The sequence below is a fragment of the Eucyclogobius newberryi genome, unplaced genomic scaffold (assembly GCF_026437365.1).
Source record: "Eucyclogobius newberryi isolate DKJ021-1_F unplaced genomic scaffold, fEucNew1.0.hap1 SCAF_2, whole genome shotgun sequence".
NCBI lineage: Eukaryota > Metazoa > Chordata > Actinopteri > Gobiiformes > Gobiidae > Eucyclogobius > Eucyclogobius newberryi.
The window spans coordinates 31,398,170-31,423,623 of NW_027315834.1; positions in this window are offsets into that span (position 1 = coordinate 31,398,170).

Genomic DNA, 25,454 nt, shown 5'->3' on the forward strand with positions numbered 1-25,454 from the left:
GGAAGTATGATCACATTAGTCCTGTTCTCAGGTCTCTGCACTGGCTCCCTGTGGCTCAGAGAATAGACTTTAAAGCAGCTCTGCTTGTGTACAAGTCTCTCCATGGCCTAGCACCAAAGTACATCTTGGATATGTTAGTGCCATATGAACCATCTCGGACTCTGACGACCTCAGGGACCGGCCTCCTGCTGGTGCCAGAGTCAGGACTAAACATGGTGAATCTTCGTTTCAGTTTTATGCAGCTAAAATCTGGAACATTATTCCTGAAGAAGTGAGACACGCTTCTACTCTGACAATGTTCAAATCTAAGCTAAAAACAGTTTTGTTTAGCTGCACATATGACTGAAAGGATTTTTTCTTTGCACTCTTCTCTTTTGTTTGTGATTTTATTAGTTTAGACAATCAGTTGGATTGATAATTTTTAATTTAGTTAATTTTATTGTATTTCTGTTTCTGTAATTTCTTTGTGATTTTAATGCATTTTTCCTGCTGTGTGAAGCACTTTTGTATGAAATGTGCTCTACAAATAATCTAGCCTTGCCTTAACAAACGACAAACACACGACAAGTCGATCTCTCAGACAATGAACCACATACACGTTTGGACGCTGAGAAATCTTTTGACTCTGTTTGCTGGCCCTATTTATTTTAAGTGCTTTCACTTCCAAATTTCAAATAGATTATTTAACAATAAAACATATTGGGACTTTTTACGACGATCCAACATCAAGCATTAAGAGTTGAGACCTTCCCTGATGATGGCTGCTGTTTAGTTTGGACGTGTCTGTTTGGTTCCAGCTGTGGAAATAATCCCAACCCCATATTTCTATATGGGAGCAGACTTATAATGCGCCTAGATATGAAATCCTAGAAAGAAGAACTGGTCACCTGAGCCACAGCGGCCGAGGAGGAGGTCTCTGACCTGAGAGACACCGTCTCTACTTTGCAAACCAAAGTGGTTTGGTTTGTAGTAGTTTGACAAACCAGGTGCGTGTTTTGACAGACAAACTGGAAGGCTGAGAACGCAAATGTAATGTGCAGATTGTCGGCTTTCCAGAGGACAGAAGGTAAAGATGTGCTCAAGTATATGGAGACCTGGATCCCACAATATGTCAAACTTCCAACAAAAACTGAAAAAATAAAGATTGACTCTACACATTGTCGGTGTAATCCCTCATTTGTCCAGGCGTGTTCCATAGTAGAAAAAGCTTCAGTTGTAGTCATCTGGACTCAGTTAGAAAAAATAGACGTTTCGACTCTCATCCAAGAGTCATTGTCAATAAAAGAATTTAGATCGAGAACTCCAATATTAATACTGTTCTGTGGTAAGACCCGCCCATTGGGCGGAGCCTTCCTGAAGTAGAAAGAGTTGTTTGTTTCAACAGAAACTCCCCCCTTGTATCTACCGAGCTAGCCTATTCAGAATTTTAATGGGCTATTAGAATCCTCTTTGTCTTTGTGAGACCCTGGCTCAACCACCCTGAGTACCTGATTAGCATCTAAATGTCCTGGTCCTGGTCCTCTACCTTTCCAAGGGTTCAGTATACCATTATAGATACCAGGCAGATTGAATCTTAACCCTCCATTTCTGTTTAAAGAAGGTCTTTCTTTTTTAACAAAAATAGCTTCCTTAACTCCTCTTTCAAACCATCTTTTCTCCCTGCTTAAAACCTTCACCTCACCGTCTTCAAACGAGTGATTAGAGGCTTCAAGATGGAGATGCACGGCACTCTGAGGTCCTGAACTTGTATTTCTTCTGTGCTGATAGAGCCTCTTGTGTAGAGGCTGTTTCGTCTCACCTATGTACCGTTCTTTACAGCTTTCTTCACTGCATTGGATCGAATAAACTACATTGCTCTGTTTTTGAGTCGGCAACTTGTCCTTAGGGTGAACCAGTTTTTTGTCTTAAAGTGTTTCCTGGTTTAAAATAAACAGGGACTTTGTGTTGTCTAAAAATTCTCTGCAGTTTTTCCGACAGGCCAGAGACATAAGGGATAGAAACACCCTTCCTTCTCTGTTCAGTTTCCCTTTTGTCCTGCTTCTTGGTTCTCTTCACTCTGTTGAGAGCCCAAGCGGGGTAACCACAGGCTGAGAGGGCATTTCGGACATGTTTTTCCTCTTTCTTCTTGCCCTCTGAGCTGGTGGGGACACCTTGAGCTCTGTGTTGTAAGGTTCTGATCACACCCAGCTTGTGCTGTAGTGGGTGGTTGGAACCAAAGAGCAGACACTGGTCCGTGTGTGTAGGTTTCCTATATACTTCTATTTGGAGTTTCCCGTCCTCTCCTCTGATCGTGGAACAATCAAGAAAGTCCAAGCGATTCTCCTTAGCGTCTTCTCTTGTAAACCTGATATGTGGGTCCACAGCATTGATGTGATCAGAGAAGGTTTCCAGCTCTTGTTTCTTGATTGTTACAAAAGTATCATCGACATAGCGAGGCCACAGTTTTGGGGTTATGCCTGAGAATGAGGCCAGTGCCTTCTTCTCAAAGTGCTCCATGTACAGGTTGGCCACTATGGGAGAGACGGGCGAGCCCATGGCACAGCCATGAATCTGTCTGTAAAATTGTCCCCGGAATTGAAAGTAGGTGGTGTTCAGACAGATGTCCAACAGTTTACATATGTGTTCAGGTGTCAGTTTGGTCCTTTCCTGTAGGGTGGTGTCTTCCTGCAGTCTGATCCTCACTGCTGCTACTGCATCAGAGGTCGGGATGCAGGTGAACAGGGACACAACATCATATGAAACCATGAGGTCATCTGGGTCCAGTTGGAGATGTTTCACTTTATCCATAAAGTTGTGCGTGTTTTCCACATGATGTTCCGAATTCTCCACAAGCGGAGCCAATATAGTTGTTAAATGCTTGGCCACATTGTAAGTGATGGAATCTGTGCTGCACACTATGGGTCTGAGTGGAACATCCTTTTTGTGTATTTTTGGAAGGCCATAAATGCAAGGCATGGTTTCACCAGGATACAGTCTGTAATACAGAGGCCGGTCTATCACTTCCTCTTTTTCCAGCCTTTGTAAACAGTCTATCACTTTCTTCTTGTAGCCACTGGTCGGATCTCTTTTCAAGCGTTCGTATGTGGTCGTGTCCTCGAGGAGGGTGTGGACTTTGGCTTCGTAATCAGCTGCGTTGAGAATCACAGTGCAACGTCCCTTGTCTGCTGGGAGGATGTTGATGCTATGATCTTTTTCTAGTGCGGAAAGTGCTTTTTTGGCACTCTTCAGAGTCGCTGTGACACGTAACCTCAGGTCTGCAGCCTCCGATTCAGTCATTTTGTTGTTCCTAATTGCCGTTTCAGTGGCTGTGATGTAGTCCTCTGTAGGGATGTGTTTAGAGGTGACAGAAAAGTTGAGCCCTTTAGAGAGCACCTCCTTTTCTGCCTGTGTCAGAACACGATCTGATAGGTTCTTAATCCAATTGTTTTTGCTGGTCGCTAATTTGTCTGTCTCAGTCCTAATGTCTAGCTCGACCTCACCTGCATTCTTTTTGTTCAAAAGAATGTTGAACTTCTTGATTTGGCGTTCCTTGCTCTTCTTGTGCTGTGCTTCTTGTGCTGTCTGTGTAAAATCCAGCACTCTTTTGAAAGCTTCTTCAGGGAGTATGCTGGTTAATTTCTCCTGTAAAGTTCCTGTTCTGTCTTTCAATTTATCAATTCTGACGTTGTTTTCCTGGATCCTTTCACTGAGCATCTGCATAAGGCTCCTTCTCCAAATCTTCTCTGCTCTGTGTCCTCTGACCGGTGATTTGATCTGCAGGCTTTTCGGGATCATGTTGTTCTGTCTGCATCTAAGATTGAACCTCAAGTGATTCCTGTTGTCTGCTAGTTTCCTGGCTACAGATTCGAGTTCCCGAACTAAATCCAAGGTTTTAGGCCCAAAATTTTTGGAAATATGTCGGTGTAATCCCTCATTGGTCCAGGCGTGTTCCATAGTAGAAAAAGCTTCAGTTGTAGTCATCTGGACTCAGTTAGAAAAAATAGACGTTTCGACTCTCATCCAAGAGTCATTGTCAATGACTCTTGGATGAGAGTCGAAACGTCTATTTTTTCTAGAAGGAGCCTTATGCAGATGCTCAGTGAAAGGATCCAGGAAAACAACGTCAGAATTGATAAATTGAAAGACAGAACAGGAACTTTACAGGAGAAATTAACCAGCATACTCCCTGAAGAAGCTTTCAAAAGAGTGCTGGATTTTACACAGACAGCACAAGAAGCACAGCACAAGAAGAGCAAGGAACGCCAAATCAAGAAGTTCAACATTCTTTTGAACAAAAAGAATGCAGGTGAGGTCGAGCTAGACATTAGGACTGAGACAGACAAATTAGCGACCAGCAAAAACAATTGGATTAAGAACCTATCAGATCGTGTTCTGACACAGGCAGAAAAGGAGGTGCTCTCTAAAGGGCTCAACTTTTCTGTCACCTCTAAACACATCCCTACAGAGGACTACATCACAGCCACTGAAACGGCAATTAGGAACAACAAAATGACTGAATCGGAGGCTGCAGACTTGAGGTTACGTGTCACAGCGACTCTGAAGAGTGTCAAAAAAGCACTTTCAGCACTAGAAAAAGATCATAGCATCAACATCCTCCCAGCAGACAAGGGACGTTGCACTGTGATTCTCAACGCAGCTGATTACGAAGCCAAAGTCCACACCCTCCTCGAGGACACGACCACATACGAACGCTTGAAAAGAGATCCGACCAGTGGCTACAAGAAGAAAGTGATAGACTGTTTACAAAGGCTGGAAAAAGAGGAAGTGATAGACCGGCCTCTGTATTACAGACTGTATCCTGGTGAAACCATGCCTTGCATTTATGGCCTTCCAAAAATACACAAAAAGGATGTTCCACTCAGACCCATAGTGTGCAGCACAGATTCCATCACTTACAATGTGGCCAAGCATTTAACAACTATATTGGCTCCGCTTGTGGGGAATTCGGAACATCATGTGGAAAACACGCACAACTTTATGGATAAAGTGAAACATCTCCAACTGGACCCAGATGACCTCATGGTTTCATATGATGTTGTGTCCCTGTTCACCTGCATCCCGACCACTGATGCAGTAGCAGCGGTGAGGATCAGACTGCAGGAAGACACCACCCTACAGGAAAGGACCAAACTGACACCTGAACACATATGTAAATTGTTGGACCTCTGTCTGAACACCACTTACTTTCAATTCCGGGGACAATTTTACAGACAGATTCATGGCTGTGCCATGGGCTCGCCCGTCTCTCCCATAGTGGCCAACCTGTACATGGAGCACTTTGAGAAGAAGGCACTGGCCTCATTCTCAGGCATAACCCCAAAACTGTGGCCTCGCTATGTCGATGATACTTTTGTAACAATCAAGAAACAAGAGCTGGAAACCTTCTCTGATCAAATCAATGCTGTGGACCCACATATCAGGTTTACAAGAGAAGACGCTAAGGAGAATCGCTTGGACTTTCTTGATTGTTCCACGATCAGAGGAGAGGACGGGAAACTCCAAATAGAAGTATATAGGAAACCTACACACACGGACCAGTGTCTGCTCTTTGGTTCCAACCACCCACTACAGCACAAGCTGGGTGTGATCAGAACCTTACAACACAGAGCTCAAGGTGTGCCCACCAGCTCAGAGGGCAAGAAGAAAGAGGAAAAACATGTCCGAAATGCCCTCTCAGCCTGTGGTTACCCCGCTTGGGCTCTCAACAGAGTGAAGAGAACCAAGAAGCAGGACAAAAGGGAAACTGAACAGAGAAGGAAGGGTGTTTCTATCCCTTATGTCTCTGGCCTGTCGGAAAAACTGCAGAGAATTTTTAGACAACACAAAGTCCCTGTTTATTTTAAACCAGGAAACACTTTAAGACAAAAACTGGTTCACCCTAAGGACAAGTTGCCGACTCAAAAACAGAGCAATGTAGTTTATTCGATCCAATGCAGTGAAGAAAGCTGTAAAGAACGGTACATAGGTGAGACTAAACAGCCTCTACACAAGAGGCTCTATCAGCACAGAAGAAATACTAGTTCAGGACCTCAGAGCGCTGTGCATCTCCATCTTGAAGCCTCTAATCACTCGTTTGAAGACGGTGAGGTGAAGGTTTTAAGCAGGGAGAAAAGATGGTTTGAAAGAGGAGTCAAGGAAGCTATTTTTGTTAAAAAAGAAAGACCTTCTTTAAACAGAAATGGAGGGTTAAGATTCAATCTGCCTGGTATCTATAATGGTATACTGAACCCTTGGAAAGGTAGAGGACCAGGACCAGGACATTTGGATGCTAATCAGGTACTCAGGGTGGTTGAGCCAGGGTCTCACAAAGACAAAGAGGATTCTAAGAGCCCATTAAAATTCTGAATAGGCTAGCTCGGTAGATACAAGGGGGGAGTTTCTGTTGAAACAAACAACTCTTTCTACTTCAGGAAGGCTCCGCCCAATGGGCTGGACTTACCACAGAACAGTATTAATATCGGAGTTCTCGATCTAAATTCTTTTATTGACAATGACTCTTGGATGAGAGTCGAAACGTCTATTTTTTCTAACTGAGTCCAGATGACTACAACTGAAGCTTTTTCTACTATGACTCTACACATTATATAGAAGTTACACAACTTCAGTGATAAACCTCGTTTCATGGCTGAGTCCAGACGTCTCGCTGCAGGCCAACTCAGACCAACCAAGCCCCAAGTCTCTTTCTTTCTCAACAACTAGTCGGTGCAAGTGGTCAATTTGGTGAAATCCTGTATGAGAGAGAGAACGTGGAATACGCTCTGCTTTATCATGCAACGCTGAGGATCAATGTAAATGGAGAAATAAAAAACATTCACTACAGCAGAAGAAGCGGATCTAGTGTGACATTCTCTCCCTTATATTATCTTTATTTCAATGAAAGGGACTTGGACTGTACTGGAGACATGTGAGTGTATGTCAAATGTGGGCCGGTGTGTTCCAACTTTGGTTTGTAAATATTCAGGTGAAAATGTTGTACCGTACCAGAGGACCTTTTTGAACGTTTTGGGCACAATTGTAGAAAAATATTCAGTTACAGTCATCTGGACTCCGTTTTTCGAAAAAACGAAACCTTTTGACTCTCATCCAAGAGTCATTCTCAATCTGCGATATTTATCCTATTCTGTGTGGGCCCTTCTGATGAAAAAAAAAAAGGTGGTTTCTCTTTGTTTTCTATCAACTAGCCTCTTGTTTACTACCAGTCCTTTACTGGGCTATTAGTCTCCCTTTTGTCCCCGACTCACTCCCTTTCGTTAGGGTTAAGGTTAATGTTAGGGTTAAGGTTAATGTTAGGGTTAAGGTTAGGGTTAGCTATGAGGCTATATCTTCTTTTTTTCCTCAAGAAAGAAAAAAAATACCTTATTCCATATTTTGGTCTAAGGATTGCCCTATATTTAAATGGCATGGTATAAAACATTATTGTATCAAATTTAAGTGTGAAAAAGGTGGTTACGGCCTACCCTATCTGAAAAATTACTTCACTTGCTGTAATTGCTGTTCTGGTGTGACCTGGAGTACAAGGCACAATAGAAAATATTGAATGTAATGCTGTGTCATTACAGGGCTTACTGGCCTTACTGGCCTTACTGGCCTTATTGGCCTTATTGGCCTTACTGGCAGACGACAAACAGCTGAGTCATCTGAAGGAAGTTGAGAATCCCTGGGTAAAATCTGTATTCAAGACATGGAAAAAGCTTTGTCATAAGATTTCAAATCAGATTTCAAATGACAAATCACATGACCGAATGGCACCGACCTGAAATTCAAGATTTGGATAACAAAAGGCAAATGTTTTTTTTAAAAATAAATTAAAATACAAAGCTTTGATTTGTTGAAGGAATCCTTTTGGAGAAACAAGACTTTTATTTTAGGTATTTACAAATAAGACGTTATTATCAAGAAATAAAACAAAGCAATGATTATTGTAACTTTGACTGAAAGCTTTATGAATAAATCAGAACTTTCAAGGGGAATAATATCTAGTAAGTATATAAATGCATTCATGACCTGGACAGCGTATCTACAAAACAGTTGGAAAATGTGTGCACTTCCCAAAGAAGAACCACAAAATCTCATGTTTTGAAGGAATTCTGTTGGAAGAAATAGCACCAACACAAAAAGATAATATTACTTACTAACAGAATAGACTTGGTCGGTGTATTGATTTTTAGTTTAGTTTTGCAGTATGCTGGTTGCCAAACACTCAGGGCCAATGCTTTTTTTTTTAGATCCAACATGGCAACAAAAGACCTCTGGAATTGGGGAAATGTTTCCTGCCCTAGTTTTGCATCTACGCCGACATTTTACATATTCAAATCGACTTGCACAGAACCGGCAGCAGCAGAAAGGAAGCAGTGATCTATCTATGGTGTAACTGAGGTAGCAGACCTGCATCCAAAACATAACACAAGGAAATTAGATTACTTTAAATCTCTGTTGCCAGGAGATTCATGTTGGTCTGTGGTGGCTGGATCAATGCTCGTTTGGGGCGTAGGGTGTAGACAAAGGATTCACGCTGACAAAGCTCTGTAAACTTTTCAAGGTAGTTTATTTACAGAGAAAGCAGTGTTAAATACAGGACAGCAGAAAACAGCGCCCTGGGTCCGCTGGTGATCAGGAAGACGAACCCCGTCTCTGGGCGTACCTCGCCTTTATATACTGAAACCGCACAAAGACCGATAAACAATATCTGACAGGTATGATATCACACATGTAAAGGCCGGTTAGCCAATAAGAGATCAGATGTAAAGAATATCCATATTTGGGTAGGATGAGGACCGAAAAGCCCTCCTCTCTAAACTGGAGAACTTACAGAAATTAGATCATGAGAAAACACAGCTGTACACGAGGCATCTCAAGGCCTCGCAGCCAATGGAGACATCTCCCATTCGGTAGTTAATCAGATGTGGGCCCCTTACATTCCGTGGAATAGACATTTTGGTAGAAACACACATATTCCTAAAAGCCAGTCTCAGAATGAGGCCTAACTTTGCATGGACCTAGTTTTAATACACTTCAGGTCATAAACCTTTTCCTGTATTTTTGATTTGACAGAAACATGTGCATGCAAACTTTAGCTAAAGTGCATGGGAAATAAGTCACTCATATAGTGCGTTTGCATTTCTGTCGTCAAATATGTAAAGTGGGAAGGAAGCAACGTGAAAAATACATAAACATTTACAGGGAACCAGCATGGACTTTTCAACCCATATTTTGAATGCACGGATGAGAACGCTCCTTCCTTGTGCACAGAAGAGGAGGGCGATGTTAAATGATGAAGCCAGTTCCAGGTACAGTTCGAAAAGGAAATGCCACGTGCTAAGAACCGGAGTCTGGTGATCTAAAGACACAATGGAAATTATTTAGCGTAGTGCATGTTTTTCCTTGTACAGAGTCAAGAGTAAAGTATGCAGAGTTCCTTTACAATACTGGAATTCACACTATTTAGAAACACTTTGTGTTTGCGTTTGTCAAGAATTAACCTAAATCTTATCCTCATTTACCTCAGCATCGATTTTTCTTTTCTTTCTCTTTTTATATATTTTTTTATATTTCAACCATATTTCTGAGTTAACCTGATGCAAATAAACTATATTTCTGAGTTAACCTGATGCAAATAAACTATATTTCTGAGTTAACCTGATGCAAATAAACTATATTTCTGAGTAAACCTGACGCAGATAAACCATATTTCTGAGTTAGCGTCAGCAGCGGCCAGCAGCGTCGCCTCGCAGCAAGAAGGTTGTGACTTTGATTCCTGGGCGTTTCTGTGTAGCGTTTGCATGTTTCTATCATCCATGAGCCATACACCATAAAACCTTGAGTCGAGCACAAGATCTGGGGATGGGTCCCTGGCTCCTGACAATGGGTTAAAAGCAGGGGACAAATTTTGCTATGGGGACAATAAAGTGCACCTTAACCTTAATAAACCATTCTTCTGAGTTAATCTGATGCAAAATACTTCTTGGTCATACGGCCCTGCTCAAGTTCATTGAGACGTGTTGCTGATATGATCTCTCCACACTCCACAACGCTGCAGTGAATATGCCAGAATAACACGCTGATACTATGAAAACTATATCATTGCTTAGTGCCAAATACACAGTGCACATTTTTCTATGAACGTTAATTGCATTTTTATTCAAAAGAAAGCTCTTATGTGCATAATTTTATGTGTTTGTTCCACATCTACAAACATGGGATTAGGTTTGCCTAGAGGTAAGGTATTCAGTTGCCTTGAGCTACCATCATTATTATTTGTTTTAAATGTATTGTGGATATTTTTTTTTATCGAGCTACATGTATGTTTGCATTCTTGAATAGCCTACTTCAAAAATGACGTTGGTTGGTATTGGGATGAATGGAAGAAGCTACCTTTAATACATATTTTCACTAATATATGAACTCATTGTTATAAGCTTATTAAAAAACATACCTAAATGCATTTTCAGATATCATTTTTTTATCAAGTTTTTTATTCCAAATGTGAGAGTGTGACGACATCTAGGGGTAATTGTTGGTAAAGCATATGTATTAAAAAAATGTCTTCCTGGTTTACAGAGACGAGCCACGGGCAAAAGTCTTGCAAGGGCTTTTTCATATTTAAAAGAATCAATCATTAACCAATTAACCTAAAACATTAAAGAGAGAAAAACCTTTGGTGTTTTGTTTCAACACCCAATTTTCTATCATTTGTTTGGGATTTTTACTATTATTACTACTATTTATTATTGAATAAACTTACACTGTTATTTACTTATCTAACTTATACTGACTTTTAAAATACTTTTCGGTGTAATTTTCTTGGTACTCTAGAGTAAATAAAGTGACAAAAGCTTTTTGTTGACAATATTACATTATTTGAACAATCACACTTCTTACACCTTACCTTCAGATGTATTTCATTTATTTTTGTAATTGTTGAGTGCATTCTTTTTAAAACCAGCGATGTTTCGTAATCCGTAAATCCTAAATTACAATTTTAATACATTTTACAACCAAACTGTTAATAATTTTCTCCAAATACTTCAGTACATGTCAGAATCAGTATATTTTATTGATCCTCAAGGGACTTTTGGATCATCTTTTGAAGCAATAAAATCTATACTAAAAGTGCTACTGGGACAATAATATTACTGTTTTTTAAGCGAACATGAGAACATTTTGGCTACTGTACTTTTTATTTTATTCTTATTTTGACAAACCAAGTACTACCACAAGATGTCGCTGTTGCCTAAGGCATGACACTGTAGCTCTTTACCTGAAAAAAGTCTCTTAGAAATAGATGTTAAAAGGATTGTGAGCCAGAGCTTTAAATACAAGTTAATAACTAAAGTGCTCGGACATATAGTCGGACATGCAGCAAAGCATTAACCCTCATGAGACCTCGCACAGTTAAGAGGCTTAGCTGCACTATCCCTTCCGTGTTGGTAAATGCATATGCAGTTATTGATTTCATTGGATTGTTTATGATATAATCTGTGCTTGCCTCTTTAGTGAACTCGTCTCTCCCTTTTGAGGTTGATGGCCTTCTGTCGCTTTAGGTTGAAACGAGCTGTCACACATAGAAGCTTATTCCAGGAAACACAATGTAGGTTGTTTGTATGTAAGTGTCAAACCTTTGTCTCACTATGTATATTCTGTTTAGTGCAAGATAACACATGGCATTTAAATTGTAAGAGCGTGATCATCTTAAATAAATACAAATATCATAGCTGTAAATCCACGATCATGTTACTTTGTAAGTCGATTCATGGCAATTCAACTTAAACTTATTGCTATTATGGGATGGGAGGGGCTGATCAGGAGGGACATGAAGACATTTTGAGCTGATCCTAAGACTGAAAAACTCAAGGCGATCACTCAAATCTTTCTTACCCCAGGAATAAAAACAATCCTAACTTACACGAACAAATAAAAAGTAAATTGGCAGGCTTAAATATTGTAGTGCAATCAATATGCAAAGTCATTCCTTCTTGGCCCTCTTTTACTTCATTTACTAAAAACGAAACTGACTGAAAACCAGAAAAGGTCTAAGTGATAATGATATGATTAGTTGTTTGACATGCTTGACTTGCAGTGCCTGTGTGCCTCTCTCAACTCAACCACTTAAACAGACTGTTGTTGTTCGCCTGGGCCCGTGTTTTGGTCATGCTGGAAATATCCCACCATGATGTCATGTCGTCTGGGCTCTGGTTATCCCTGGATATTCACAACAAACCAGGCGCCAACAGCTGCCTACCCATGCAGACCACTTTTGAAAGATGTGCGGCCTTCACTGCAACCACATATCTGACTTGTGCAGGCCTCGGGTTCTTCCACTACTGTCCTACTCAGTTTTTATCTTGTCTTTATCACTGCTCAACTTCCATGTCCATCTATGGGACTCTAAGCCTGTGTGGTGAAAGAATGGCAAACACAAGAGAAGCCAGAGACAACAGACAGGGATGAGCTAATCCTTGTTGTGGCGAATTCCAGACATTCCGATGGGGTGTTGTTCCCGCACAGATAATCGGGGAGCGCCACTGCTCACGCCTCAGATGGGCCCTGAGCTCACAGAGATGCCCCTTGAGTGCACTGGTGGAAATTTAAACATCAAATAGTTGCGTTCATGTACAAGTTTGAGCACATTGGAGTATTCAGAGCCCCAGGTGCCGCGCTCATACACTTAGGCCTATACGGATATACACTGGGTAAGTGGAGCTGGGAAAGTGGGCCAAGGGTGAAAGGTTCATCAGTGGAGAAGAGGAAGCATGGGGGGGAGGGGATTTCCAATAGGCTTTTAACAGGAGCGCTATTAGTGAAGGAAATTCCTCTCCTCTTCAGAGTTCAAACTTGTAAAATCTAAATATTCTTGAATAATTGTAAAGGAATTAAACGGTATATGCTTCCTTGCTTGCAATTCTGAGTTTCTATTGAAATGAATTAATTAATAAAAACGTTATAAGCATCTGAGCATAATGATAATGGCTTGGATTATTTTTGCGCTTTACACATTCATAAATCACATGCATCAATCAATCAATCAATCAAGTTCGCCATGTTATTCGCCATGTTATTTTCAATCAAATCAAGGCAAAACAAAGTATAAAACCATAACACAATATAATTAACAGTGTGCCACATTTTGACAATCTTCTGTGTCTATTATTCATCCAATATCCTGTGAGGTAAAATATTTCTGTAGCCACATCTGCCCTGGGGCCAACTGCACCAACTTCCTCTTTGACCACGACAAATCATTGACACACAAATTCTCTGCATACAGTCTTGGTAGTGTCTTGCCGAAGGACACAACAAAAGGTCGGAGCTGGGATCAAGTCAACAGATATCCGCCTAAGTAACAAATATCTCGATTAAGACAGCCACAAAACATTGAAGGAGAAAACAGATGAGGGAGACAAGTGAGGGGACATTTGTTATGGAGAATATGAGACTGGGGAAGGGCAGAGTTAAAGTTTGTACACTTTGTTGGGAAATGTATCCTCTGCCTTTGACCCATCCGTCAATAACCCTGAGGCAAACTGTCAGGAGTAGCGCAGAGTGACCCATCTCCCGATCTTGATGCTCGGCTTGATCAGGAGGAAAGAGTTCTGGTCACTCAGCCACCGCCGCTCAACATAGAGAAGAAGTTATAGAGGCTGATGCTTCTGCTGCGACAGTGAAGATTAGCATAGCGGCTCATGAGCTTATTAAATTATGTATTTAATGTTGTTTTGGGAAGATCTTTATGGATCTTTGTATCTGTAGAATTGGCATTTTACATAAACATAATACTTATCTTTGTGTAATTCATTAAAACATTTCATTGGGAAACATGGCTTGCTTTGTTGGAAAGCACTTACTGTAACTGGAGTGAGGAGTTTTCAGATGTGATTATGCATATGTTCGGGTAGTTGTGGAAAGAAAATACAAACCAGCATTACACTGCAGGACTGTGCTGTCATTGGTGCTTCATCCACCATTTTTTCCAATAATTGACTATTTAATGAAGCAATGCATAAGAGAAAATGTACAAATCCTACCAAATATTGTGCATTATACTGTATGAGTGCACTAACAATACCAGCTTTGAGATAACTATCGGTACATGTCTTTTTTCAGTTTTAAACGTTTAAAACATAAAAAACACTGCATGTTCAGAGAGAGAATAAGAAAAAAGTGAACAAAAGACATCCAAAGACAATTCCCAACATATTTGTCCAAATTTCTAATTAAGTCTGAATTTTGTGTCATCCATTTCTTTGCAATGTCCTTATTCCCTGCTGCCAAAAATATGCTCCAAAGGTATCCATTCATTAAGGCCCAGATACATGATACAGTTCTTATTTCAAATAATGGCAAAGACGGCAAAAAAAAAATGGTCTGCAGTACTTTGTTAATCTTAGTTCAATATTTATGGACAACAAGACAGTCCCAAAACACATGACGCCTTTAGTTTATCATAAAATTAACAATATAATTCTGTCTGCTTACTTTTTATTCATGTATTTTTGCATTAGCACTATTTTAAAGCACATTGCTTTTCATGCATTTTCATGACGAGTTGCCGTAGAAAACAAGCTGCCTCTTAAACCATGTCATGATTTAGTATTGATTTGGTATTAACTTTCATGTACGATGCCCTTCCTGTTCCTGACACACTCCTTCCCATTAATCAAAGCTTGGAAATAGAATTAAATTAGCTGTTGCATAAACTTAATCGTACATTGCTCCAAAACAAATACTCTGTAACTTCCCTGACAGCTATTTTAGAGTCCATTGAAAGTCCCTCCCATTGTGGCTGGGCATGTACTTTTTAAACATGTTATTCTGCTTCAGCATGACCCACATGTGAACAGATTTACTTTGTTCACAACATTCTTAAAGACAAAATCTCCTCAAATCCCAGCAAAGACCCAGCTGTTAAGTCCCCAAAGGCCAATCAAAAATAAAACGGAGAAATTTCACAGTGAACTCAATTAGAACATCCCGCTAAGATCCGATACCCCCCAATCCCAGAGAACAAAAAGAACAGTATCAAGGTAGTGGGGCGTTCAGATAAAGGGACGGCACACTCTGGGCCTTGTTGACTCAAATTGGAAACACTCTTTCTCACACAGAGCTCCCTTTGTTTCTCTGTGAGTCATTCTAGAAAAGTCCACAGCTGTAAACAGTGGAAATCGGTTCATCAGGTGCTGGAGCCCTGTTCACGTGGACCCGGAGAGGAACGGCAAACTTGAGTCATCAGTAAACAGCGGTGGGATTACAGTGTGATGGGAGGGGGAGGGGGGAGGAGCGGAGCTGGGGGGGGAGACGCCGACGTGGAGGGCAGTGATATGATCCAAAGAACTACACTGTGGAAACGTCATATCTGGATTTGTCCAGTTTAAGGTTGGATTGAATTGCTTATGTGATTGTTTCGGGACGTTTCTGACCGGTTCAGAGGTCGTGTACTGTAGCTTGTTTCTCTAGATGTACTGTATATTTGTTGCAGAGAATGTTATGATGTCCATGGTCCATATTTTCTGAGGCTGGTCATCTTCTGGGAGTAAACAGAAAGAATGAAACAAGAAATAAAGAATATTCTCTGGAGATTGTAGCTGGAATCCATTTTTGTATTGACTGGGAAATTAGAGAAGCACTGCCAAAATATATTTCAAAATGTGTGAAACGTTTATGTGCATGCAGAACTCCTCTCTTTTTCTTTTTGAGAGGAGTGTTTTAAACTATAATGAAATGAAACATACTGTGCTATTCAGCAAACCTTTGATTTTGTATTTTGTATTTACTCGTTTATATAAGCCATCATTGTCCAGCCATTATTAATTGAGTACAACAACTCTTTTTCGCCTCATAATTAGGACATTCTGTTTCCACCCCATAAGTAAAAACAGAACTTTGTGGGGGAAAAACAGATGTCCACATGCTGTCTTATTCTACTTGTTACACATATTTTCAAACTTTAGAGAAAGAGACATGCGAGTCTCTGTATGACACTTTGGGGTGAGAGCTGATTGGCTGTTTAGGGATACCACCCTGCTTCACGTTTGTGTCTGAAAAAGCTGATATAAAGCTGTGGCTAAAACAAAAATAAAACCATACATGTGAATACTAATGATGTGCCAGAGAGCTAGGAAAGAGTTCGGTTTGGACATCGACTGCCTCATTTCACTGAAACGTAGGTACCCAAACATTAAGAAATTGCATAAACAGATATCTGCCATTTTTTTTTTACCATTTATGGTAAAAAAAAAAAAATGGGTTTGGTTAGATCATGGCAAAAGTGCAATTTATCGCTTCATTCAACTAATAAACACAATTTTAATGTTATTGTTATGTCTCACTCATTTTAAATTTGATCTGCTCCCCTCCTCCAAACTACTTAATAACCACAGCTAATCTTTGAGATTAATTCCGAGCTTTCGTCAGCAGATCCCCTTCATTCAATGCATCAAGGGTCAGATCAGAAGGGAATACATCATAAATGCCAGGTCAGTGCTAGGACAGCAAAATAAGGGGCGTGAATGACCCTTGACCTTTTGTGACCCTGGCACACGCCAACTCGCACCGGACCCACTCCTCTCTTTGGTGGCTCTTGTTGTCGTGTTAGAGCCCCGTGAATAAATCGTTATAGCAACAGTCAGTCCATCTGCTGCAGGCAACCTGTGACTCCTGACCTTTGACCCCCGCTCAGGGGCTGAATGTGGGATATAGACAGGTGGATTGGAGAGTTTCCACAACACAAAATACTATGTGGCATATGACAGTATGTTTTTACTTATAATTATATTATATTGTAATATTATTATTGCAATTGCAATATTATTGAAATATTTATTGCTACTAGTTATAAAAAAGTACTAACTCAAATGTTGATATCAAGGTGAATCAAATTAACTCTAAAATAAGTAGATATTTAAACGACTGAGAATTCTCAGTATAAACTGCAGCAGTTTGCGAACCAACAATGAAACATAAGAAACACAGACAAAACCACTCGACAGAATCCAAATCAAACCACATTTAAGGTGGTATACATTGTGGAATGCACTTTTTTAATGTCCTTAATAACATAATGCTTATTCTGATCACAGTAAACTAGAACCGTGTTGGTTGTTTGCTAGCTAATATGCTGTATGTGAGCTTGTAAAATATGTGTAATGTGCTATTAATTAAATATTTGAGATTGAGATATTTTCACATTAATGATATGCATTGGGATTCAGGTTCAGCCAATCCTTTGTCAGTAAACATTGTGACCTTGTGGTTTAGAGAGATTTTGAAACCCATTTGACTTGTTATCAATAAGACAATCGACAAAAAAAGATTTATTTTTTCCAATTCATCCAAAGACAAATGTCAGGAGCCAGTGGGATAAACTGGAAAAGCACTGGAGTATAAAACATAGAAGTAACATGGGCACTCAAAAAAGAAACGGTTTAATGTCCTTTAATGGAGAAAGTGTATTTAAAATGACAACAGATGCTATAAATAGCCATGGAAAATCACATGAAGACATCATGTGATGGATTCCGTGTCATGAATGGCACAAATCATACAAATACATATCAAGAAAAGACACGATCTCCTTCTTGCTGTTACTGTGTGAACTATACGATATTGACAAACAAATTGAAATTGATTTAATTTTCTGTATTATCAAAGTAGGGATTAAATGTGCATGTAAGCCTATAAAATATGTAAAAATATACATTTACCACACATAAAAAAATACACAAATACATGCATGCATACTTTAACCCTTCTGGCCTCAAGCTCATATTACAGCACGTGCCCTGAAAAGCATCACAAAAGGAATATGTATTTTAAGTTGCAGAACAGTTTATGATGACTTTTTTTTTTTTTTTTAATTTTTAATTAGCAGTCAAAATGAATAATTTGTATCCTGGATTTTGAGGGATTTCAGAGAGTGAGAGATATGAATCGAACAGTTTTCTCCTTATTGAAACATAGAGCATGTTGTTTTTCTGTCAGGCCTCCACACTTTGAGCCACTGCGATGTCTTTATCTGGGTGAAGGTTCTGCTTTGTTTGTGCCCTCGCGGCTAATGCTGCCTGGGATTCAAAAGACACATAGGAGTACAATGGTAGAAGCTCTGTATCTTCTATTTTTGCTGGATTGGATATTGTGGAACCCCCTGCTGTGCGCTAAGCAGCAGCGATGGGGGAGGGGCTACGAGGCCTGTAGTGAAACAGTGCCAGGTCCTTACTTGGATTATCTTGATTATTACGTGAGTTTGAAAATGTGCGTGTGTGTATGTGTATGTGTGCATTTGTGTGGCTGATATCAGCGCTGGCATGACTTCAGAGGGCTGTACCGCCCCCCTACTCCACAAACGTGTGGGTAGTACTGGATTGATGCTTTAGAATGCTTATTTTATAATATGCAACGGTCCAAAGCTCTTCAAAGAAAGATTTTCAGACAAAGCCTCATTGGCTATTATTAATTTACATAAAATATATCCACAGTGGGGGAGGACATGGTGATGAAAGTCAAAATGAGAAAACTTTGAAAAAAAAAAAAAAAAAAAAAAAATATGTATATATATATGTGTAGCAACATCATAGGTTTTGCTTGCTCATTTTCATAGTTACAAAATGTTTCTTGATAAGCTACTTTTAGTCTTTCTTAGTTTTGAATGTTTTGCTGTGCACTTTCAGTTTGAGCTATTTGCACACATTTTCCAATGTGTTTCAACGATGTGCAAATGGCAAATCCACTAAATTTGAAACTTTTGATATAATTACACTCACTGAAAAAACAGTTTAGACATTTTAGATAGAAAAGGTATATTATTTGGTCGATGGGACATTACTTTTGCTATTCATCTAAAATGTAATAGCAAACCTGTTTGAACTGTATTCTCAGTGCTTTAGGGAACTGATTTCAATTCTAAGGGGTCCACAGGGGTTTCTGAGCGGTCCAAACCATAACTATAACTATAATTATAATAAGGCATGTTAGCTATAAAGTATTATAAAATGATCAGTGTTTGGACATTTGTATTATGACCAAAAGTATGATTATAAGACAATTGCTTGTCAGTTAGGAGAAGGATTTTACTCTTACATATCCACTGGTAAAGAGGGATAGCTGACAGAAGACACTGGTCTAGGAGTGAAGCGGTCATCTTATCTGAAAGGTTAAAAGTTGGAATCCCTCTTAATTCCCTGCTAATTTGGCTATTGTGCCCGTAGCCTGTAAATCTATTGGTATGACTGTAAGTTTTGTTGCGTTTGAGGCTTTTGGCACAGAACAGCCAATGCTCCGACTCCAATGCAGCTGTGAAGACCTTTGCCTTTATCTTATGTGAATGCAAAAACAAAACATTTCGACTCTCATCCAAGAGTTATTGTCAATCGACTCTTGGATGAGAGTCGAAACGTTTTGTTTTCCCAAAAAGTCCAGATGACTACAACTGAATCCTTTTCTACAATGGAACACTCCTGGACGAATGAGGGATTATATATGATCTGTCTAAAAGCAGTAAAAATATGGCATAATATTCCATAATATTTCTCAATGGGATACAGATAAATAACGTACTGCTGGTATTCACATATGGTGTAGTCTCTCTATCATCACACTGATACACTGCTACTGCTCTGAAACCACTGTGCAGTGCCAAAGTGAATCCCGAGCCTCCATATGGGATTTTCTATGCATATCACCAAGTCACAGGAGATTTGGCTCCGAGAGGGAAATGCTTTTATTCTCTCCTTAAAAGACTTCCATGACATATTTGCTGTGGTTGACAGGATTCCAGTTAAATGCCACATTCAACCTGTGAATAGCAGCACTGTAACCTTTGAAAAAGCTCCCAGCTGAATGTGCTAATAATAATGGCCATCACACTGGATCAATAAAATACCAAAATACCATTTGCCATGGCAAAAAAAGAAATCAAATCTGTAAAACTAGCTTTACAATTGTAGTAATTATTATTTTATATATGTTGTTCAAGGCTGACTAATCTTTTCTGAGCATACCATCCTCAACCATGCGCATGTGACTTTACTTGGCTCCAGATCAACATTCCAGTCGTGGAAATATAGAGCGATATACAACTCTAGGACAGAGCTGGCACACTCCTGTTACACTGCAGCATCTCAGCGGTCAGCATGAACCCGTTGGCCTTGGTTTATTAGATGATAAAAAGGTGAGGGAGGGCTGCATTGTTTGGCTTGAGGCATGCACATATTACGCCTCTATAGGAATGCATTTCATCGTGGCAGCATATACGTATGGTAGGCCTATATTGTCGCCTGTGTCCTCTCACATATAGCACCCCTTTGGGAGTTTGATTGTGCTGTAATCATAACCCCCCCAGTGGCCCCAAGACCTTTCTGCAGCTCACGTCCTGGGAGACCACAAAATTTGCGAAAGTATTAGTACTCCATTTAACCAGTTTCAACAACGCTTCAACCGATTTCAACATGTTATACCTCATTACGATCGCTTTTGCAGTAGTACGTGTGCTATTACTTTTGACATTTGAACAACTTGTACTTTTTGCAGAATTGTCGAATTTTCAAAAGTATCAGTTTTCCCCATTTAAATGAATTTGGGCATTATGAGTGTCTGCGGAATTCTTTAGGCTTTATTCTTTAAGAATTTTGTGACGGAGCCAGTCGAGCGAGAGAGAGAGAGAGAGAGAGAGAGAGAGGGGGGGAGAGGGGGGGAGGGTGAGGGAGAGCGGGAGAGAGGGAGAGGGAGGGAGGGAGAGAGAAAGGGAGAGGGATGGAGTGAGAGGGAGGGAGGGAGAGAGAGAGAGAGAGAGAGAGGGAGGGAGGTAGACTTTATTCTTTAGGCTTTATTCTTTAGTAGTTTGGGATCTTTGTCAACAACAGGTAAGATTATCTTGTGTTTTATATACATTGATGCAATATATATACTCTAATTATATAATTGTATACTGAACGTGATTATGTAAAATAATCACGTTTATTTGTGATTATAAATAAAGAGACTTTATTCTTCGCCTGTCCAGAGGCAGGAAAATAAAGAGGAGGAACTACAAAAATGGAGTGAGACTACAAGAATAAAGTCTAAAGAATGAGGGAGGGAGTGAGAGGGAGATGGGGGGAGAGGGAGAGACGCAGACACTCTAGCAATGGCTTCAGCCGTTGGAAATTTTCTAGTTGTGTATGATATATTCATGTAAATATGCTGTGATATTTCTGGTTATGTTTACACCAGCTGCTGGCCTATGCATATGTACAAACATCTGCCCTTAGTTTGAAGAAGCCAGAGCTGAAAAATGTTTTGTGGTGCTTTTCTGAAGGGACAGCTCTTGACAAGCATGTTGAGGCGACCCAAGACTGAATGACCTGTAATTATACTACAAAACCCAGGGGGCCACTGGGCTGGCCCATTAATGCCAATGCACTGTTGGACTGTGTTGCTGTTGTGGAGAGGGGAACATTTGGGCCCATAGGTCAGACACAAGCACCTTCAGCCAACGCTGAGGAGGCATTTTCACAGAGCATTGTGTTGATTTTACATTAAGCTCGACTCCAATTTCAGTCTTTTGATACAAATATTTTCTGATACATAATGCGATCATTGCACCCATAGTAACTTTAAAAGCAATCTGACCATTTGGCATGTTCCATCATAATTTACTTTCTATTAAAGTTGACATTTTATCTTATGCTTCTTTCATGTTTCACAGGAGCCTCAGGTGAAGAACATGGTGGAAAGATGACACTGCCTAGAGCACAAACAAGACATATTCACAAAATGTGGTGAATACTGATGTGGTGGTCATAGACAGTGACTGCAGATATACTGTTTATGGTATACAGTCCAGGCAAGATTTTATAATGATAACTTTTCAATAGTCAACACATAACAGCTATTGAATGTTTTTATAAAATGGAAAATAATTTACATAAAAGGTGTTTTTTACCCTTTCAGACTGTCCTCTGTGCACTTGTCATTCTGGAGCACCCAGGACTGAAATCCCCAGAGACGTGGGCTGAAGCCACATCATACATGCTTTGTTCCATTATATTTTCACTATTCAAGGATTTTAATTCAGTAGAAGAATAACATGTTAAAATGGATGAAAGCTGACCTACAATGGCACATATAGCCACACAGCTGCTTGACCGGCTATATGTCAGAACCACAAATCATGACTGTCAATCACAGTGAAGTCTGGCTGTGTCTTTCTGCTGCTACAGTGTGTGTAAAGGACAAAGGGGCACAACACACTGAACATGAATTGTGTTGATTTATTTAAAATGACACGATTACTGTAAGATTACAGCTACACAACAGCTGAATAAGAATAAGGTTTCTGTTTAATTATGCATATATAGTGATCAGATTTACCCTTGAACAACTCCAACTGTTCAATAGGCTCTTATTTCCTCACATTCATTTTGTCACTTATCAGTATTGTTAGAATTATTAGGATCATCACTTTTTTGGCCCATAGACTTTATTAGACAGGAAAGTATAGCGTGAAATGGGGATGAGGCTGGGGCAAGACCCTAACCCTAATCCTGTGCTATCCACTAGACCAACGACACTTCTTTCCTCGCTCAAAATATACACCCAGTAGAAGTTAAGTTGCTTCCGTTGAAGAAGCAGACAAACTTCAACATAAACTGTTTCATGTTAGGGTCGAACACGGTACTTTTTGTGTTCCGGACGGCACAGCTATCTGTCCGTCCTTAAATCATCAACTTGAAGAAAGACTTTTGAATGGGATTGAAGAGTCAGCAAAGCCATTAGGCAATGTGACTGCTTGTTAATAGATATTTATTATTAATTTATTGTTTATTTTATAGGGACACAGATCACAGATTAAGATGTAGTAATCTGATGCAGGTATCATTATGTGTACCTGAATCTGACTGAAGAAATGCTCAAAGCGGTCCGGTTGGACTGGACTGAAGAGCTGATTTTGCGAGGCTCAGAGCAAGATGACCTTAAAACAGGATTAATTAAGCGTTAAAAAAGCAAAATCCAATAGGCACGTTTTTGATGAGGGGACAATGATATAACATGGATAACAGTAAAAGAAAACACATACATATCCATTCATCCATTTTCTACCGCTTGTTCCCTTTCGGGGTCGCAGGTGACAGGAGCCTATCCCAGTGACTTTGGCCCTTAGGCGGGGTACACCCTGGACAGTGGCCAACTCGTCGCAGGGCCAACACAGAGACATAAACATTACAGACAATTATTCACTCTCACTTCACTCTCACATTCATTCACTGGGGCCAATTTAGAGATGCCAATTTTGCCTAACACATGCATGTCTTTGGACGGTGGGAGGAGCCGGAGAACCCGGAGAGAATCCACGGTAACACGGGGAGAACATGCAGACTCCACCCAGAGAGATCATGTGATAACATACATATGTGTGTGTGCTATCCACTCGACCACAAGCGGCCCTCATTTTACATTTCCTATCTTCCTAATCACCGTACTTTGACACTTGTGCTCCTCATGTGGATGTAATGGGGGGATGGTGTGGCTTGCATGTGAGGTGAGCGCACCAACCCCCATTTAAAAACACACATGCGTTACAAGGTTGTCTTTTCATTGTGGAATAATGGAAACAAACCCCAAAGGGATGGATGGTGGAAAAAGGTGGGATTTGTGAAGAGTCTGCATGGTGCGATGGAGGAGGGGCGGGATCAGGAGTCAGACCAGCTGGCAGGCCAGAGATATACCCCTCCCCCACTGCTTTGTACCCCCCCAGCGACTCATAGAGCAGGGGCAATTAACCACGGGTGCCCTCACCCCCCATCCATCCATGGCATATTCAATTACTATAATTACAATGTGCATTTGTAATATAATTTACATTTTTGAAATATACATTCCTTAGGGTATATTTGAAGTATTGTTAAAAATTAAACAACAAATATTCCAACAAGATTCCTTCTTGTAATTTGAAATGGCAACAAGGTTATAACATTAATGAATAACTGCTTATTGAAAATGCATTTTAACAAATTTACTTAAACAATTTTTTTGGTTTTGTTTACATTTGGTTTTGAAATTGTATACAAGAAGTTCCTAAGAGCTTTAAATTCTTTGGTTTTTCGATGTTATTTTGTGAATAAATCATAGAGGGACAATTAACAGCAGGGCCTTTCTCCCCCAGCCCCCACACCTCGACCCCTCCAACCTCATGCCAATCACAGCCCCTCTCGCCCCAGCACCTCTTGCACATATCAGCCCTTGTGCATGTGTGCTTGTCGTTGGGGCCTCTCCATCAAGATCAATCTACAGAGAATATGAGCTCCTCCCACTTTCACAACTCCATTAGTGCCTGACACCTGCCAGTCAAAGAGGGCTTGCTTTACTGTATCAGAAGAGAAAGCACATGGGCACTTGAGACACATAGAGGACCATGGTGTTGTGTATTTTAATTATTCAGATGGAAAGGTGCAGCTCTAGATGGCATATCTATAGTACAACAGAAACTAGCAAATGATAGAGATAGATAATTTACTTATCCTGAAGAAAATTCAAATTCAGAAACATTTACCCCGCTTCTCAGTCAGCTTTGTATTTCAGTCAAAGGCCTCTGTGCGGCTTAGCAGGAGGATTTGTCAGGTTGAGTCAATGGATTGTGTTTCAAGGCAGTTTGAAGCGAGTAACAGCCCTCAGGACAAAATACTATGTGTGTCCAGTAGCCCGGGCATCACAGTGTCCCTACTCCATCCTACATCACAGCCAGGTAACTCTGGAAATCCATTATTCTCACTGAAAATGTAAATACGGGCATAAAACAAAGTTGTTGTTTTTTATAGATCACAAACATAACATGTAAAGTCACATACGCAACATTTTTGTAAGTACACACAAAAAAATTTATCTTTTTTTCTTTTTATTATTTTTGTAAAATATACCATATGATAAAAACAAAACAAATGTGACACTGAGGGTGAGAAAGCAAAAGAAGTAAAAGAGTATAGTCAAAAGAAAGTCTGGCATATGTTCCCTTTAATACCTGTTACATTTTGTACCTTTCCCATTTGTCCCAATATCCATCAAATTTGTTCATTTTCAGGTTCACTGCAAAAGTTAGCCTTTCCATTTTGTAAATGTCCAAGTCATAAATACTGGACTGAGACTAATGAGGCACTGCAGACTTCAATAACGACATTCCACTTGACTTATATAATCCACTTACTTAAATAATCTCTCAGCTGTAATACTTGGGAGATGGATACCTATGGAATGTACTTCTGGATGCAGTAAAAAAAAGAAAAGAAAAACAATCACAAGGAGATGGATGACAGGGAATGGACCTGAATATTAAGGACTGGACAGAAAACATGCTTTTTAAGGCATTTTTGTGCAACAATGTTTAATGCCATACAGTGGACCATTCGAGTCTAAACAATAACAACTCTATGAGACAACAAGATGGCTGACAATGGACCAGAAAAGTTACAGCGCAATTTGAAATACATATCTAA